This window comes from Schistocerca cancellata, chromosome 6, assembly GCF_023864275.1.
Source record: "Schistocerca cancellata isolate TAMUIC-IGC-003103 chromosome 6, iqSchCanc2.1, whole genome shotgun sequence".
Lineage (NCBI taxonomy): Eukaryota > Metazoa > Arthropoda > Insecta > Orthoptera > Acrididae > Schistocerca > Schistocerca cancellata.
The window spans coordinates 577,482,147-577,499,163 of record NC_064631.1 but is presented as its reverse complement, the minus strand read 5'-3'; the positions used below and the strand labels follow the sequence as shown (position 1 = coordinate 577,499,163).

General features: G+C 44.9%; 1 protein-coding gene across 1 annotated transcript in view; it reads right to left on the bottom strand.

The window, feature by feature from the left end:
- LOC126190757 (EH domain-binding protein 1) overlaps window positions 1–17,017 on the bottom strand; it is a 205,896-nt gene that overhangs the window by 164,048 nt on the left and 24,831 nt on the right.

Genomic DNA, 17,017 nt, shown 5'->3' with positions numbered 1-17,017 from the left:
CCACCATACATTCATGAATATTGTTACAAGGCTCCGCATGACAGGGCGATTGTCTCCACGAACGCATATCCAGAGCAGAGGCATAACACGTGAAACAAAAGAGGGATCTCTTCTGGCAGCTACTGCAATAAACTATCATGCAAGTATTCGTGAAAAGGAGAGACAGATGGGAATCCTTCGAACAAGCATTATGCATATTCTGCACAGGCATAGATAACACCCAATCACATGGTGCTGCATCAAGTCCACCATGGTAACGACATTCACTGGAATGCTGTCAGTGGGTTCTGCAGCAAGGCCATGACTTTGTGCATAGGATATTTTTTACTGATGAGGCCATGTTTAAAAACCATGGGAATGTCAACTTTCACAATATGCACTACTGTCACCAGAAAACCCACACTGGAATCGCCAGGTTGAACATCAACAACAGTGGGGAGTCAATGCATGTTGTGGTATTGTAGGACACCACATCATTGGCCCATATTTCAAAGATGGCACTCTTAATGGGCGACAGTATGAGCGGTTCCCAATATGTACCTTACCTGGACTAATTGAAGATGCACCCCCTCATTTGTGTAAAGTAATGTGGTATCATCATGATGGATGCCCTACGCATTATGCCATGGTGGCACAACAGGTGCTAAAGGTTGGTTGGTTGGTTGGGTTAAAGATTAAAGGGACCAAACTGCAAAGGTCATCGGTCCCTTGCTTCATAAAAACACAGAGCACAGTGAAACCATCCACCAGTCAGGCGAAGCACTAAAAGAAAAATTCCGGGGGAAGAAAAGCCCCATGGTCAATGGTAAGACAACACGGAAAACGGAGCACAGCAACAAAAACAACATAGAGAACAACGGCAGAAGGAATTAAAACTGCACAGCAGAGGACTGTGGCTGGCTGATCACGAAAATAATAGGATGAGCCAGCCACTCTGCAACACGTTAAAACCTCCAGCCTAAAAGATTAGGGTGGAGTTGAATTACAACACAAAACAAAGTAAAAGATACAGCACAAAAGAGGGTGACGCAATAAAATTAGAGGGACCTAGAAAAGCCACTTGCTCGAAGAAAACCTAAAACACGATCTGCCATAGAGACATCGTCAGCTAAAAGGCACGATAAATAACCCAGGAGGTTAAAAGTTCGCCTGAGGGTGGTTAAAAGAGGACATTCCAACAATATATGGGCCACCGTCATGGTTTCACCACAGCAACAATGACGGGGGTCCTCTCGACGCAGCAGATGACCATGCATCAGCCAAGAGTGACCAATGCGGAGCCTACAGAGAATAACAGAATCCTGGCGAGAGGCCCGCATGGAGGAACCCAACACGGCCATGGTCTCCTTTACACGCCGCAGCTTGTTGGGTACAGACAGAGTGCGCCATTCGTCTGCCCACATCCCAAAGACCCGACGGCGTAACACCGATCGGAGATCCGTTGCCGGGAGGCTGATCTCCAACGGCAGTTTGCGGGTGGCTTCTTTAGCTAACTTGTCGGCGTGTTCGTTTCCCGCTATCCCAACGTGTCCCGGGGTCCATATGAGCACCACTGAACGTCCACGCTGTTCAAGAGCATGAACGGACTCCTGGATGGCAACAACAATGGGATGGCGCGGGTAGCACTGGTCAAGAGCCTGTAGACTACTGAGAGAGTCACTGCAAATGACAAAAGACTCGCCAGTGCTGGTACGAATTCGCTCAAGGGCACGAAAAATGGCTGTTAGCTCTGTGGTGTAAACACTGCAGCCTTCCGGCAAGGAGCGCTGGTCTACATAGTCCGCAAGAGCATAAGCGTACCCCACATGGCCATCAACCATCGAGCCATCTGTATAGATAACCTCCGAGTCATGGAATGCGCCTAGGAGAGCAAGGAATTGGCGGCGCAAGACTGCAGGAGGAACTGAATCTATTGGCCATCGGGAAAGTTCCAGCCAAAGCTGTGGCCGACGAATACACCAAGGTGGTGTATGTGGGCGGACATGGAAAGCAGATGGAAGAGTCAAACACTCGAGTTCACTAAGGAGTTCGCGGCCGCCGGTGTGGGATATGGACTGCCGCATCGGCGAAAAGGAGACGGTAGTTAGGGTGACGGGGAGAACAACGGACGTGGGCAGCATAGTTGGCTAACAATTGTTGACGCCGAATACGAAGCAGAGGAACCCCAGCATCAGCAAGGAGGCTATTAACAGGGCTGGTGCGGAATGCTCCTGTCGCCTGTCGAACCCCACAGTGGTGAACGGGGTCCAGCAGTTGCAACGCTGAGGGCGACGCTGAGCCATACGCCACACTCCCATAATCAAGCCGGGACAGTACAAGGGCTATGTAGAGCTGCAGCAGCGTATTACGATCAGCACCCCAAGTTGTGTTGCTGAGGCAGCGAAGGGCATTCAGATGCTGCCAGCACTGACGCTCGAGTTGACGAATATGTGGAAGCCAAGTAAGCCGGGCATCGAACAGCAATCCCAGAAAACGGTAAGTGTCAACAACCCTGAGCATGGCATCCTGAAGATAGAGCTCAGGGTGGGGATGGACAGTTCTACGCCGACAAAAGTGCATAGCACAAGTCTTCGCAGGAGAAAACTGAAACCCATGGGCTAGGGCCCATGCCTGCGTCTTGCGTATGGCTCCCTGCAACCTACGTTCTGCAACACTGATGGTGGGAGAGCTGAAAAAGATGCAGAAATCGTCAGCATATAACGTGGGTGATACAGATGACCCTACTGCTGCTGCAAGGCCATTAATGGCCACGAGGAAAAGGGGCACGCTCAATACAGAGCCCTGTGGAACGCCGTTCTCCTGGATATGAAGCGAACTATGGGATGTGCCAATTAAAACAAGGAATGTCCGAAGAGATAAAAAATTCTGAATAAAAATGGGGAGAGCGCCCCGGAGACCCCACCCGTGCAACGTGGCGAGAATATGGTGCCGCCACGTCGTGTCATATGCTCTGGAGAGGTCAAAAAAGACGGAGACGAGGTGTTACCGCCTGGAAAAAGCAGTGCGGGTTGCAGACTCAAGAAAGACCAAAGCATCGGCGGTGGAACGGCCCTGACGGAAGCCACTCTGGCACGGGGCCAGAAGACCCCAAGACTCGAGCAGCCAACACAGCCGTCGACTCACCATGCGTTCCAATAGCTTGCACAGAGTATTTGTCAAGCTGATGGGTCGATAGCTATCCACATTAAGCGGGTCCTTACAAGGCTTCAGCACCGGAATGACGGTACTCTCCCGCCACTGTGACGGAAAGACACCATCGGCCCATATGTGGTTGAAGATGGCAAGAACACACCGCTGACAGTCCGGGGATAGGTGTTTGATCATCTGATTGTGGATGCCATCTGGCCCAGAGGCTGTATCGGGGCACTGTGTCAGGGCGCTTTGGAGTTCCCACAAACTAAATGGGGCGTTATACGCCTCAGGGTGGCGAGAAGCAAAAGAAAGCCGTTTGCATTCCTCCTGGCATTTTAGCGCGCGGAACGCGGGCGGGTAATTCCACGACGCAGAGGCCCGAACATAGTGCTGGGCGAAATGCTCGGCGATTGCAGCGGCATCAGTGGATACCGCCCCATTGATGGTAAGCCCTGCGACACCTGTAGAGTGCTGCAATCCAAAGATGCGCTGAATCTTCATCCACACCTGGGAGGGTGAAGTACAGGAACCAATGGTGGAAACGTACCTCTCCCAGCACTCCTGTTTCCGCCTTTTGATGAGCCGCCGTGCCTGAGCACGGAGATGTTTGAAAAAAATTAGGTTCTCCAAAGACGGGTGCCGCTTATGTCGCTGAAGAGCCCGCCGACGTTCTTTACTGGCTTCAGCGACCTCTGGAGACCACCAAGGCACCGACTTTCACCAGGGGCACCCTAATGAACGAGGAATGGTACGTTCCGCAGCGGAAGCAATCGCTGCAGTCAGTGTCTCAACCGCCACATCAATGGTACCGTGGGGGAGAGAGTCAACAGGCAGCAGAGGAGAACGTTTCCCAGTTTGCCTTGCTAAATGCCCATCTAGGCAAGCGTTCATGGGAGCGACGGTGGGGTAGTGAAAGGAAGATGGGAAAATGGTCACTACCACACAAGTTGTCATGGACTCTCCAGTGGACCGATGGTACAAGCCCTGGGCTGCACAACGACAGATCTATGGCCGAGAACGTGCCATGCGCCACACTGAAATGTGTGGCAGCGCCAGTGTTTAAGAGGCAGAGGTCGAGTTGGGAGATGAGATTCTCGACATCTCTGCCTCGGCCAGTAAGCTTCGATCCACCCAACAGGGGATTGTGGGCGTTAAAATCCCCCAGGAGAAGAAAAGGCGTGGGAAGTTGGGTGACAAGTGCAGCCAATGCTGTCAGGGAGACTGTACCACCTGGAGGGAGATAGACACTGCAGACGGTTATGTCCTGGGTAGTCCTTACGCGGACAGCCACAGCTTCCAATGATGTTTGAAGGGGCACAGGAGCACTATATACAGAGGTAAGGACATTCACGCAGGCTCCACCTGACACACAATTGTAAGTGCTATGGTTGCAGTAATAACCCCTGTATCCACGAAGGACAGGGGTCCGCATTGCCGGGAACCAGGTTTCCTGGAGGGCAATGCATAAAGCAGGTGTCATGCTTAGAAGCTGACGTAGCTCAGGTAGATGGCTAAAATAACCGCCACAGTTCCACTGGAGGATGATATTTTCCATGTCTGTGAAAGGCGTGACAGGACTGAGAAGGCAGATTACCCCGCAGGGTCACCTGCTGCCTCCATTGGAGCACCTGTGCAAATGCTATCCATCATGTCCGAGGGACCAGCGAGAGCGAGGACCTCAGCGGACGCCAGAAGCTCCACCTCGTCCTCAGACGCAGAGCTTGTAGGAAGCTGTGCGACGGGTGCCACCGCAATATCATTGGTCTTGGGGACTTTCTTCTTTTTCTGCTTGTCGCGCTGTGCCTTCGGTGGTTCAGGCTTCATGGGCTTCACTGGGTCAGTCTCAGGGACAGATGATGACCGTGAGGCCCTACGACCAGGGACGGGTGGTTGTTTCAGCCACTTTCGTGTGTCCGCTTTTCCACTGGTCGGATCCCTTCCTGGCGAGAGTAGCCGAAAAAGTTTTACGCTTCTCCGGCTGGGAAGGGGGAGCTGATGTCCCCGATGGTTGGGAGGGTGTTGCTCCTGAAGAAGATGGAGCAGGAGCAACAGGGTGTGAAGTGCCCCCCACAATAGAGGGGGCTGTTGGATTCTGACCAATCATAGAACCAACCGTACGGGACGACACAGGAGATGGAAGAACCATCGTTGCAGCAACGGCGTACGTTGACGTCATTGGCACAGGATGGAGCCTCTCATATTTCCTCCTAGCCTCAGAGTAGGTCAGGCAGTCCAGGGTCTTATATTCCATTATCTTCCTTTCTTTCTGGAATATCCTACAGTCCGGCGAGCAAGGGGAATGGTGTTCTCCGCAGTTAACACAGATAGGAGGCGGGGCACATGGAGTACTGGGATGCGAAGGACGTCCACAATCTCTACACGTGATGCTGGAAGTACAGCGGGATGACATGTGTCCAAACTTCCAGCATTTAAAACACCGCATCGGAGGAGGGATATATGATTTCACGTCACAGCGGTAAACCATCACCTTGACCTTTTCGGGTAAGACATCACCCTCAAAGGCCAAGATGAAGGCACTGGTGGCCACCTGATTATCCCTCGGACCCCGATGGACGCGACGGACGAAGTGAACACCTCGTCGTTCTAGGTTGGCACGTAGTTCATCGTCAGACTGTAGAAGAAGATCCCTGTGGAAGATAATACCCTGGACCACGTTTAAACTTTTATGGGGAGTGATGGTGACAGAAACATCCCCCAACTTGTCGCAAGTGAGCAACCTCCGTGACTGGGCAGAGGATGCTGTTTTGATGAGAACTGACCCAGAGCGCATTTTGGACAAGCCCTCCACCTCCCCGAACTTGTCCTCTAAATGCTCCACAAAAAACTGAGGCTTGGTTGGCATAAAAGATTCACCATCAACCCGCGTACAGACAAGGTGCCGGGGTGAATAATCTCCACTGCTGTCTTTTGCCATGCGTTCCTCCCATGGAGTGGCCAGGGAGAGAAATGATCTCGGATTGTATTTCTGCCCGTTGAGGTTAGATCTCGATCGCTTAGAGACTGCTGGTGGAGGCCCACCAGCGAGAGATGATGTACCACACTTCATTGCGGGTCATCCGCCCTGATGCCACCTACTCCGACCAGGGGCTCTCCCCACAGGCGCCACCCAGCCACAGCAAAGACCACCTGGCAGGATGGCCTTTGCCGGGAGTCCCGATGCCCCAGAGGGATAGGCATCTACTCCTCGACATACGTGGGGAGGTCTCAGCTCAGGCATCATCAGCAGTGCGATCCCTGTGTAGTCAGGGGGCTACCACCAAGAGGGTACATGACAACCCCACCACAACAGACTGGCTACCGTGCTGGATGTCGGGTGGCGAAATATCCATGTACATCACGAGGGCAAAGATGGAAGTGCACAATGGAGGGAATGTATGCTATCCGGAACACACTTCACTTCAGCGGATGTGGCCGGAAGCTCGATGTACATCCAACTCCATGACAATACTGGGTGTTCCAGATCTTAGGGCAAGATGGATGTAAGATGCACCACGTAAGGCGTCCTTCCCCAAATGGTACGCACTAACGGAAAATTTTTGAAATGTAGTGGTCAAACCCCTTAGGGGACCATCATATTAAAGGCGGAAACAGTTGAGACTCCTTTTAGTCGCCTCTTACGACAGGCAGGAATACCGCGGGCCTATTCTTACCCCTGAACCCACAATGGGGCAGGTGCTAAACCAACAATTCCTACAACAATCGATTGGACGGGGCAGTCCCATTCAGGTATTTCCAGCACAGTCGCCAGACCTCACCCGCATGGACTTTTTTTCTCTGGGGACATGTGAAAGATGTGACGTATCAGCAGGTCCCAACAATAATGGCCAACATGAAAGCCCTTATTACCACTGCATGTGCTGCAATAACACCACAAACATTAACAGCTGTGAGTGGATCTGTGATGGAGTGCACACAGCGCTGTTGCCAAACAAATGGCAATCTCTTCGAACATACATGGTAGCGTTTCGGCTGCAAGACACGTGATTGCACACCAGCATACATTTTGTGTATTACAGAGAAGATACACGTTTGTTTTGTTAGTACTAGTTTATGTTTATGTCTGCATTGCACCATCTGCAACAGTTCAATTGTGTTGCAGTCATTAAAGATGTTCAGTGACTGTCCCATACATAGCATGTGCCGTCGTGTAATTGATGTAGAACTACGTACAAATAACATGTAGCCCCTGTGAGACCCTTTGACAGCCATTAATTTTGTTTACTCTGACCGGTGGTTATTGGTATTTCAATACTGTTATGTCCATTTTATTACTGTCAAAAAGTTTAATAAACCATGTCCTTGTTTTCATTGCGGGCAACATGAATCCCAGGCCACATATTAACAGTATGTAAGTACAGCGTCTGAGGCATCATGATACATCAATCACATCACGATTACGAGCAACATGTGGGTCACACATGCATCGCAGCAAGTGCAACAGTGATGCTTTTTGTTCATTCCACGTGTCAATTTCACATTCCAATTTCTCTGGAAGTAACAGATCTATTGCAATGTAAACAAAGCCATTATTACTGTGATTTCTCGTGTTATTGGCTGTGTGTGGAATAAAATGGGGTGTCCATTTTTAAAAAACATAAGTTTATGTTGAAACCATATTAGGTACTTTCGTGAGCCCCTGCCATACATTCTTACCCGTGAAAGCCATTTGTAAATATCTATTGTGGTTCCAGAGATATTGGCAGTGAAAAATTTACGTGGGACACCCTGTACAGTAGCAGTACTCTCGAAGGGTACGCACTTTATGTGTAATTTCATTTCAAAATAACATATGGAATTTAAGGCTTTGTATCATTAATTACATGCAATTATAAGTAATACACAAAATGAAACTGCTACTCAAACAGTTTTGTTTGTATACCTGTGCACAAAGAGACAAGTGTGGAATGACACAGGGTTACTGAAAAACATGTTGGAGTCATTCCATGTCAAATCAACACACCTATTTTATCTCACCCTCTTAGATTTTGCTGAAAGTTGGTATACTTTCAGTGGGCAATGACACTAAGAAAAATACCAAATTTCAATTTTGTATCTCAAACCATTCCTCAAATATGGCTACGTAAACTTTTCAAAAATCAGCCAAAACAGTGTGAACGGACTTGTTTTAAATTGTCCTGGGAGCTGCCCAAATTGAGCTAGAGAACTGGGAAAGGTGTCATTTTGCATGCTCTTTCCAGGGATGTACAACAAAACATAGCTTCTAATTAATAACCTTTTTCAAAATACTAATTAATATTTTGATTTATTTTTAATTTTTTTACAAAAAGTACATAATTGAAAATTTTCAAAATATTTCCATAACTTCTTCATACTATTGTAAATCACATGGCAAAATATAAATCTGGGATGATGATGGGTTCATTGTTAAAAAAAATTATTCCAGTCTCTTGTTTTTCACTAATGGCCCTAGTTTGACCAAATTGACCTTTAACAAACAGGAATTTCTTTAAAATATACTGAAAGGTAAGTAAAAAAGTATTAGAAATATCAAAACATCACCTTATTAAACCAAAACTAATCAGCATATTTTATAATTAAGTTGATTGCTTATTTTAATTTCATACAACTTCACTAACAGTATATTAACCCATATAACAAAAACAAGAAATTGAGCATTTAACTACAAACTGAAATAAAGTATGAATAAGTACAAGTATTTACATAATAGTTCTGGTCCATGATGTTTGAAATGGACCTATTAAATACGTAATGCTTGTTTTTGAGTAACAGGTATCTCTACATAGCTAAATGCAACACAATAGGTACTAACAATAATTTTGAAACAACTTTCTATAAAATATACTAATCTGAGACAAAAATTAAGTTTTGAGTTGAAAGCAGTTTCCCAATAAATTGTCTTGGAACTTCACATATTACATTTTAATAAAGCTGACTGTGTTTGGTTTACATCACTTTCATTAAGAATGTATGTTCTCACTGTCAGAGTAAATGGAGTCACTTTTGTGAGAACATCCACAACTGACACCCATAGGACATCTGCATGTGCAGGATAAGAGAATGACTTAGCTGGTCCACATGGATGAAGAAAAGTTATTTTCACTTCATCAAGTTCTTCGTTTTTTTCTAAAATGTACCCAAGCCACCAATTTCTACCATGGTGACATAGCCTGATACATCTTGTAACTTCAGTTTGTCTGGTGATGTAGTTACTTCCCTCTCCCAACTCTGCATATCACCTGAGAAGTATCTGACTATTAATTTTGATGTAGTGTTGGGAATGAAAGCGTGAAATTGCTGTGTTCCTTTGATTGTCAATGCCTCTTTAAGTCGGCTTTTTAAGAATATTTCTGAAGCAGTGTAGTCTTCTTGGGTGGAATATGCAAAATCAACATTGGTGATATTATCTACTGCCCACTCAAATATATCTCGTGCGGTTTGGATCTGATTTTGGTATGGCCTTTGCAAACTTGCACGAGCTTCCAGTCTCTTTACTGAACCCCCTACTCCATCACGAGGCCCTTTCCCATGTGCTGTGGCTGAAAAGTGCCACTCACCTTTTATGTTGAAGTCTTCCTCATGAAGGCAAAGGTTCAGGAAGTTTTTCTTATTTTTATACTGAGCGGCTGAACCATCAGAATAATAGTATATCTTTTTTGGAATCTTTTGAAATTTATTTGTTAGATATGAAATTAGCTTCTTTTGAAAGGTGTAAACCACAGTTGTATTGTGCTCCAGGCAATTAAAAACAATGACAAAGCTCATATGCTCAATTTTGTCTTCCTGTTTGTAATATATAACAAAAGGATGAATGATAATCTGTTGTCTTGTCCAGTGGAAACTCTGAGCTTCATCCTGTAGAACTATACTATAATTTTCTGAAAAATCACATATGACAACAAATTCAGATTCCATAAGGTTTTCTCTTGTGGAGTTAAGGAATGTTCGTTGTTGCTTGGCAATGAAGTTGTGCCGAATCAACCTGCTAACTTCATCATTTTCATAAAATGAATGTACAGTTTTGACAGTTGCTGTTGGTAAACACTTCCCTGGTATTGGGTTTGGACCTCCCATGAATCCTTTCTCTTTCAAATTTTTTTTGGACTGCCGAACAATGTAATTAGGAGCATTAAATTCCCTCATTATTTTCGCGACACTCCACTTTTCAGGTAAAGTTGTAAGAATCATTAGTTTTTTAGCTCTAGTTATATAATAAGTTTCTTTTAAGATTTTCAAGAAAGGATTCATCAGTATCTGACGAAGGAGTTTCAGGAGCAACAAAAAGTTTACGTGTCATTGATGAGATTTTCTTCACTTTTGATTTGGCGTAATGCCTAGATGTTGGTTTTCTCTTGTCAATTGGGGACTCACCTAGTTCTTGAAGTGTTGTGTTAAATGTTTTAACAGCTACTGAAGTTGGAGTGAAGTCAGGGTCTTGGTCTCAGATGATTCTCTCTGATCCAGAAGATTCTTCTCCAACACTTTCATCACCGATGGGCTCAGGTGTATTTTTCAATTTGGTTACATCTTTCCTACATTTATTACAAATCTTGGCACCACTTGGTATTTGAGGAAATAATTTGGGCATCCATGTTATGACATTTCTCAGTTTTTCTCTGTGTCTAATAAAATGATTTGACTTCTTCAATGGATTACAACACTGCACTCTTACAGCACTGCACTTTTTACTTGGTTCCATATTTATACAAAAACCACTTATAAACTGTCCTCCAACGTATAGATTTACTTGGAAATGAACTATTAAATATAATAGACACAGACTGGTCAACACAGAGGTAACAATTTATTTGCACTAAAACCACAGTGCACAATAACGCTGTAGGCACACAAAGCCTTAGAAGGTAACAATGCAGACTACATCATCTCAACAATGGCTCGTCTCTGAATTATTGTACAGACATCAAGCCCTGTGTATACGGTCCTCTACTGACGTACTACCTTAAAGGTCAGTTTGGTCAAACTAGGGCCTTAGTGAAAAACAAGAGTCCGCAATAATTTTTTTTAACAATGAACCCATCATCATCCCACATTTATATTTTGCCATGTGATTTATGACAGTATGAAGTAGTTATGGAAATATTTTGAAAATTTTCAATTATGTACCTTTTGTAAAAAAATTAAATCAAAATATTAATTACCATTTTGAAAAAGGTTATTAATTAGAAGCTATGTTTTTTTGTCTATCACTGGAAAGAGCATGAAAAATGCTGCAAAACGACACCTTTCCCAGTTCTCTAGCTCAATTAGGGCAGCTCCTACGGCAATTTAAAAAAAGTCCGTTCACACATTTTTGGCCAGTTTTTGTAAAGTTTACATTGACCATATTTCAGGAATGGTTTGAGGTAAAAAATTGAAATTTGGTATTTTTCTTAGTTTCAGCACCCACTATAAGTATACCAACTTTCAGCAAAATCTAAGAAGGGTGAGGTAAAATTTTTTTTTAAAGTGTGTTGATTTGACATGGAATGACTCGCTGAATGAGTGAGAGTGTTTTACACATAGCCCCAAGACATTAATTCAGAAGGCTAGTCATGAATCAGTAATTCTAGTGATGTCTGTGGGGAGACTTAAGGGGATGCTTACAGCTGTGTCCCTATTGTTTGCAGATGTTACAACCTCTAAAACTTACAAACTATGGTTTATGTGCCAATTTTGCAAATTAAAGTTGCTGCACGATGAAGATTTTTCAGGATTGTGTTGTTTTCCGTGATGAATCAACATATCACCAAAGTAGAAATGCGAACGCATAAAGAGCACATCTGGTGGTCAGCAAATCCCCAAGAGATGGTACAGTTGCAACAACACTCCTTTAAATTGAATGTTTTTTGTGCTTTATCCTGGCAGAAGGTTTATGGGCCTTTCTTTTTCGAAGCAACTGTAATTGGTGTTTCTTATCTTGATGTGTTAGAACTATGGCTCTTCCCTCAACTGGATGAAGCTGAACCACAGAAATTTATTTGGCAGCAAGATAGTGCACTGCCTCAATGACATAACTCAAATGTGTGATTGGTTAAACAACGTTGTACACAACCACTGGATTGGAAACAAGGGTCGAGATGACAGAACTTGTTCTGCACGACCTCTACATTCACACACGATCTGACATTCACACACAATCTCTGACACCACGAGCTTTTTACTTTTGGTGTGTCATACAGGATATTATTGTCTCTGTGCCTCTGCCACAAGCTGATCCAACTTTAGAAACAGTATTGTTGCAACAATTACTCCAGACGCTCTGATCAAGGTTTGGGAAGAACTCTTAGCTCTCCTATTGATTCTGTGGGAGGAATGGTGTTCGCATGAAACACTTGCAAGAAAAACTTGTTTGAGTTGCCCTTTCATTTTATGTATTATTTATAACTGTAAGTTTAATGTAATAAAAGGCTAAAAAGCCTTAAAACCAGTACATTTGTTTTGAAACACCCTGCATATACTGCCCAGCATTCTTTTGCAACTAAAACCAACTTACAATATCTACAAGGAAAAGATTCACCAAATTTCGATTTCAACTAAAGATCTCAGTTTTCTTACTTATCAGACAACTACTATGCATCTTTGCTGCAGGCTACAATAATACAGTCAAAAAATAAATAAATAAATAAACTAGTGTGACAATCCGGTCTACTGCCACAACTCTCAAGCTTTTTACCCCCACCACTAGCCAGTCTGGGAATAACAAGCTTACTACATTACCTTTCCACAGTGCTTGTTGATATTCATCAATTTCCTCACATACCAAATTAACCCTTCCCCTTTCCCCACTTTCCTTCCCCTCTCTCCTAATTCCATTCATGTTACCACTGCTGAGACAGTATGAAGACATTGCAAGTACAATCCAACCTGACATAGTTGATCTTATCCCACAGAAGATTAATGTTCCCAGATGACATCAGGAATCATGAAGTTGCTCCACTCTTCTCTCTTGTATCCCTCTACACCTACCATTCTCTCAATGAAATTTAATAATTTCCTTTCCTTATCCTATTGCAATGAAGCATGAGATGAATCAAAATTATTTGAGAGATTTATGGCTATCATCAGACCTTGATGTCCAAGGTAGCAATGATGGCAACACTCAATAGTATAGTAACAAATGGGTTTTAATAAAACAAGTTTAGATTCTGTGGAACATTTTTGGACTTGCCACGACAGCTATTTAGTAGCTTAAAAGCATTTACCATTTTTTTAAAGCAGTGGTATAAAGTTGAAATAAGGAGGCTTGCATAAGATAAAATTGCATATAAGCTCAATGTCATGGTTCAGGTAATTAAAGACGTACGAACAATATTCAAATGATTAAAAAAATGTGTTGTGAATGGCAAACAATCTTTGAAGCAACATCACAAAACACGGAGACAACTGAAAATTATGGTGAGCTTGAAAAGAGTAAACTGCTAGTGCAACATTGTGGTATCACTAAGCAACAGCAGTCTGCGGCCGGGCAGGGTGAAACAGCAAGTGGTAGCTTTATCCACATGGTGATAGGAACAGTAATGTTCTGCCTTCATGCATACTGTGGAGAGCAGCAGAATTCCAAATGAGAAGTAGAAATAACAAAGAGTATTGTCTTGTATAACACTATGTTTCCGAGACTTGTGGTAGGTATAGTAAGAAAACGAAAAGAATAATTCGTCACTGAAGGCTCACTGATCGGTTTGTGAAATGGAAGTAGTTGCTATAAATATCATATTGGGAGCTATAGCAAAATTGGATGGCCAATTGGTAGACACTGAGAACACTATTAAGAATCAAGCACTTAAACTTAATAAGTTGATCTTGGAAACAAGCCAAGTCAGAGATACAACATACGCAGCTGGGCAAAGAAAGGAAATGAAACGAATTTCGTGGATTCAGAGGGCATGTGATGCTATTTCAGTGATGGCAAAATTGAGTCCTATTTACAAGGAACTTGGCAGTGTGACATTCACCCCCCCCCCCCCCTTTCCCTTGTTTCCTGTTACGACCAATGTGACCAGGAACCCACATACATATCACAGTGTCTCCATCAAAAGTGAGCAAGTGACAGCTTCCCTGGACCCAGTGCACTAAGGAATGGACGGTGTGCAGCACACAGAGACTTTGAAGGGCACTGAGAGAGTCTGAGGCACACCGTTTTCCTGGATAAAGCAGAACCCACAGGTACCCTAAGAACTAGGTCTTTTAAAAATTCCTGAAGGAAACATCAAGCAGCCACAGAAGCTCCAGGTGTAGAGAGTACAGAGGATACCACCCCTCCAGCAGGTGACATAGGCTTTCTCCAACTAAAAAAACCATGGCCACAGTCTGGGATTTCCACAGAAAACTATTCATGACATGAAAGTGATGAGATTGTCAACTGCAGAATGCTGCACTTGAAGTTCACACTGTGCAGTGGTTAGAAAATTGCACGACTTGAGCCACCATACAAGCCGGGCGTGAATCATATGTTCCATCACCTTTCAAACACAGCCAGTAAGAGACATGGGGCAGTAGCTAGAAGGAAGGTGTTTTTCCTTGCCAGTCTTAGGTATGGGTACGACAGTGGCTTAATGCCAGCATCTGGGAAACATGCCCTCTGCCAAGATGCGGTTGTATGTATGAAGCAGAAAATGCTTGCCCGCAAGAGAAAGGTGCTGTAACGTCTGTATGTTAACAGCGACTGGCCGTGGGGTGGAGGAATGGGATGAAGTGAGAGCACGATTTAGCTCCCTCATAGTAAAGGCAGCATTGTAGCACTCATGGTTCGTTCCCAATGAAGGAAGGCAGGGTGATAATGGGAGGAGCTCGAAATCTCCACAAAATGGCAGTTCAAGCTGTTGGAGATAGCAACAGAGTCCACGATGACCTAGTCTGTTACTGTCAGGCCAGAAATTGGGGAATGGATCTTGGTCTCAGAGAGCCATCAGAGGTTGGCCCACACAACAGAAGAGGGAGTGGAACTGTTAAAAGAAAAAGTGAATGAAATCCAGCTAGCTTTCTTGTTATCCCGATGAACGCAACAACATGTGCATGCATTTGTTTATAATGAATACAGTTCGCCATCATACAATGACAGTCAAAAATGCAGAGAGCATGCCTCCACACACAATATGCATCGCGGCATGCCTCAGTCCAACAAGGGACTGGGACACATCATGGTAATGATGTGGAATGAGATATTCCAGCTCGTCATCACAACTGGGGAAATGTTGTTCATCGAAGGTCGTCAGGGAGGAGGAAAGCCTCCAGTCAGCCTTAATAACTTGCCATTTGGGTATGCACAAAGGTAGGGTAAGAGTCAGCAAACAGATAGCACACGGCAAATGGTCGCTTGAGTATGTATCAGAGAGAAAAGACCACTCAAGACAATGGTCAAGCTGGGTAGTGCAGAAGGATAGGTCCGTGTGTGTGTGTGTGTGTGTGTGTGTGTGTGTGTGTGTGTGTGTGTGTGTGGAGTCTGAAAGGAATGTGGGTGCTCCCATGGGACGGTGGGCACTGAAGTCACCAACTAGCAGAAAGGGCTGAGGTAGCTGCCCAATAAGGTGGAGGATGTCAGCCCTCATGACATCGTATGATGGACGGATGTAAATGGTACAAAGGCAAAAGGTCAAGTGAGGAAGGAAAAGGCACAATACAATAGCTTGAAGGTAGGTTGTCAGGAAGATGCATTGACTATGATCATCCTCCCATACAACCAGCATGACTCCCCATGAGATGGAATGCCAATCTCAGGGGGAAGTTCAAAAGAGACCAGGAAGAAAAACGAGAGCTTAAAGCGGCCATGAAGATGCAAGTTTGTTTCTTGAAGGCAGAGAACAAGTGAACACTGTGATTCTAAGAGCAGCCATAAACCCTCTTTGTTGGACCTAAGGCCGCAAACGTTCCGTTCGAGGAGAGTCATAATGAGGAAAAAATGAAGGGGTGTCACCTCGGCAGCTGCCAAGTGCTAGTCTTCAAAGACTTGTTGCTACAGTGCACAGAGGCAGGAGGATCCTGCTCCATGAGGTCTACAGAAGCATCAGCATTCTTCTGCTGTCGGCCTGCGGAGTCCTGGGCAGAAAAATGGTTGGTGGTGTGCATCGCTGACACGAGAGGTCGACCGGGTGAGGGCACGACATGGCGACACCATCTAAGAGGGTCTTCAAGAAGGCGAAGGAGAAGACCATTTGAATTTGTTTGACATCTTGGAATCTTTCCAGTTAGCAGAGAAAGACTTGGGTGTTGGTTGGTTGGAGGGACGTAGGACATCTTCATGGGAGTATTCCTTCTGCCCTTTCCGGCCTGCTGGTTGTGTGGCCGGTGACTCTGCACTGTGAGGCGAGAGGGTGGTGCCGTGTTGCACAGATTGAGGAGGAGACGGGGACACTACCACGATGCTGGATGATTTCACAACAGCAGTGCTAAATTTGAGGTCACATGTCTGTGTGGCCACGTCCTTCAAGCAGCGAGATGTAGCACGAACAGTAATGTAGGTGCCAGTAGTAGAATGGAGGATATCTGACTAGCCAACAACTTGTGAGCAAATGGGTACGTAAAGCACTTTTTCTTTCACCCAGATCTCCTCGACAGCCTGATCATTGAGATACACGGGGACAGTCGTGGGAAGCAGCGGCACGGTCATCATTGCAGTTGATGCAGCAGGGAGAAGGAGACAGACAATCACCTTTATGAGCATCCCTACTACAGGTTACACATTTGGCTGGGTGTCTACAGGACACTAGTATGGTTGTAATGATGGCACTAGTAGCAGCGCATCGGGTTTAGAATATACAGGCTGACTGTGATAACTTTATAAGCTGCTTTGATGTTTAACGGAAGAACCACTCTATCAAAACTGAGAAAGAGTGTATGTGGGCACTAAAGAGGCATCTACATTTTTCATCACCAAATGGACAGCAATGAC